At 39.9% G+C, this 2,215-nt stretch overlaps 1 long non-coding RNA gene across 1 annotated transcript; it reads right to left on the bottom strand.

Moving 5' to 3' along the window:
• Positions 1-178: 178 nt before the first annotated feature.
• On the bottom strand, positions 179-1,088 carry LOC119410518. The gene is made up of 3 exons (XR_005186848.1): positions 1,056-1,088; positions 473-536; positions 179-255 (listed from the first exon to the last, which is right to left on the bottom strand). It is a non-coding gene; the product is annotated as an uncharacterized LOC119410518 (long non-coding RNA).
• Between the last annotated feature and the right edge of the window lie 1,127 nt (positions 1,089-2,215).

The following is a 2,215-nucleotide window of genomic DNA, read 5'->3' as shown; positions in this document are numbered from 1 at the left end:
TGATGAAGTCATTTGGATGAAAGATGAAACGCTTCAACAAAAAAAAAAAACATCCAGAGGACCTGACTGAACTTTGTTGAATCCCAGGCTGTATTTACTTAATTTTAAAGCTCGTTAAGAACCAAAATTATTTTTCATTTTGCTCTGAAAGTTAAAAAAAAATCTTGCTCTACCTCTTCCTCACTAACCACGCCGCCGTCAAACACCTTTGCCACCAACTCGTGGCTCACTCGATCCAGCAGGAACACAGAACAACTGGAGGAATAAAGAACGACAAAAATCAGAGATTGATGGAAAAACCCATCAAAGCTGTAAACTTTAGGAGGTTTAGTCACTCTCTCTCAGTCATTTTGCAGCTTTCATTAAATCAGACAAGTTGCTCTTGAACAAATTGCTGAAACTTTCTTGTTAAACAGAGAAACTCGACGTCTCCTTCACATTAAAACATTAGGATTAATCAGAGGGGGCTTACATCTCGGCATCGCTGAGGTTCCTGGCCTCCACTATAATTTCCTGTAACAGCACTGAGACATCATCTAAAGGAGTCGGAGAGAGGGGGAAGGAAAAGGAAAACAGAGGAAATCACAGGAGTGCACAGAAGCCCCGGCTGACAGAAACACAGATTATGACACAAGTACCTGCGCATCAGCCGCACAAACCGATAAGAGCTTTTGTAATCAAAGGTTGAGTCCAGTGAGTGGCAATTTGCTCCACCGCCGGATCAATTTTTGCACCGGTAATCACAAATAAATCAACAATGACATATTCTACTGTTGGGTGCTCGTTTTATAAGAATGGAAGTGGTGTAATTATGCGACGAGGGCCAGGCCATCATTTTTAATGCTTTTTTGATTTTATGATTATGATTCAGGCTGCTATCACCTTTACGGTCAGAGATGGCTCATTCAATTACGTGTGCCATTTGTTTCAATAGGTGACCGTTTAAATGCCTGCCATTAACGCAGACTCTCCACCAGTCTTTCTTTCTGACGCAGACGGACGAAGAGAACCGCAGACAGACGGAGGCAGAAATGGACGTCAACAAAGAGATTTACCCAAGTGCGTGAAGAGATTCTTGGCCACTTGTAGGAGCGCCTATGCAGAAACATTAGACAGTGAATGAATATTAAAAACTCGTGAAAATGCAGCAGGTGCAGCACTCGTGCATGGTATAAATGTGTGCGTGTGCCATACCTGGCACTCCACTTTCAGTTTCTGTTCTTTCTGAAAGGCCAACGTGGACGTGAGGACAGTCGATGTGTAGCAGAAACAGTGCTGGATGGCGTGCTCGTCCACCTGTGTGTGTCTGCACGTCAAAAACACAGACGTGCACAATCGAACCTTAACTCTAAGCACTCATAAAACTGAGAAAACTTTCGATAAAGTACAAAAAATGATGACCAAATATTCTGATAACCAACAGATGGTCGTTATAAAGTAAAGATTTGAAAGAAGCTAAAACAACAGAATGTTTATTTTATTGTTTAGCTTCTTTAACATCATCTCTCACTTAATAAGCCATATTATTGTTAGTATTAATCCATCATTAATCCGTATTCATCAAAAAATATGAATATCTACTGTCATTATCATTTGTACTGGGGTGTTTTTTGTAGCCTTGATGTTCTTATCTGTATAGTGTTTTTGTTCTTCTTGTATTCGGCTTCAGATGTTATCAGCCCATTAAATGGTCCATTATTAATTATTATCATCTCAATAATTAGCGTTCAGACTGTCCCGTCTACCTCCTAGTAGGTTTAAAGGAACGTTATTATTGTTATTATCACTGATAATATGCAGTGTCACACACAAATAAACCAGGAAGTGTTTATTTTTGTTTTTCATTTTATGTAACCCTTTTCCTAAACCTAACCTTACACCTGACCCAGAGGACCAATCTTAAACTTAATCCCCTTACCCTTGTGCCTAAACCTAACCCAGACCATAAACCTAACCCAGATCATAAACCTAACCCAGATCATAAACCTAACCCAGATCATAAACCTAACAGATCATAAACCTAACCCAGACCATAAACCTAACAGATCTTAAACCTAACCCAGACCATAAACCTAACCCAGACCATAAACCTAACCCAGATCATAAACCTAACCCAGATCATAAACCTAACAGATCATAAACCTAGCCCAGACCATAAACCTAACCCAGACCATAAACCTAACCCAGATCATAAACCTAACCCAAACCATAAACC

Source organism: Nematolebias whitei, chromosome 6 (genome assembly GCF_014905685.2).
Source record: "Nematolebias whitei isolate Nwh7 chromosome 6, NemWhi1, whole genome shotgun sequence".
Lineage (NCBI taxonomy): Eukaryota > Metazoa > Chordata > Actinopteri > Cyprinodontiformes > Rivulidae > Nematolebias > Nematolebias whitei.
Note: the sequence above shows the minus strand (reverse complement) of the source record. Positions and strands in the feature narration are given on the sequence as shown.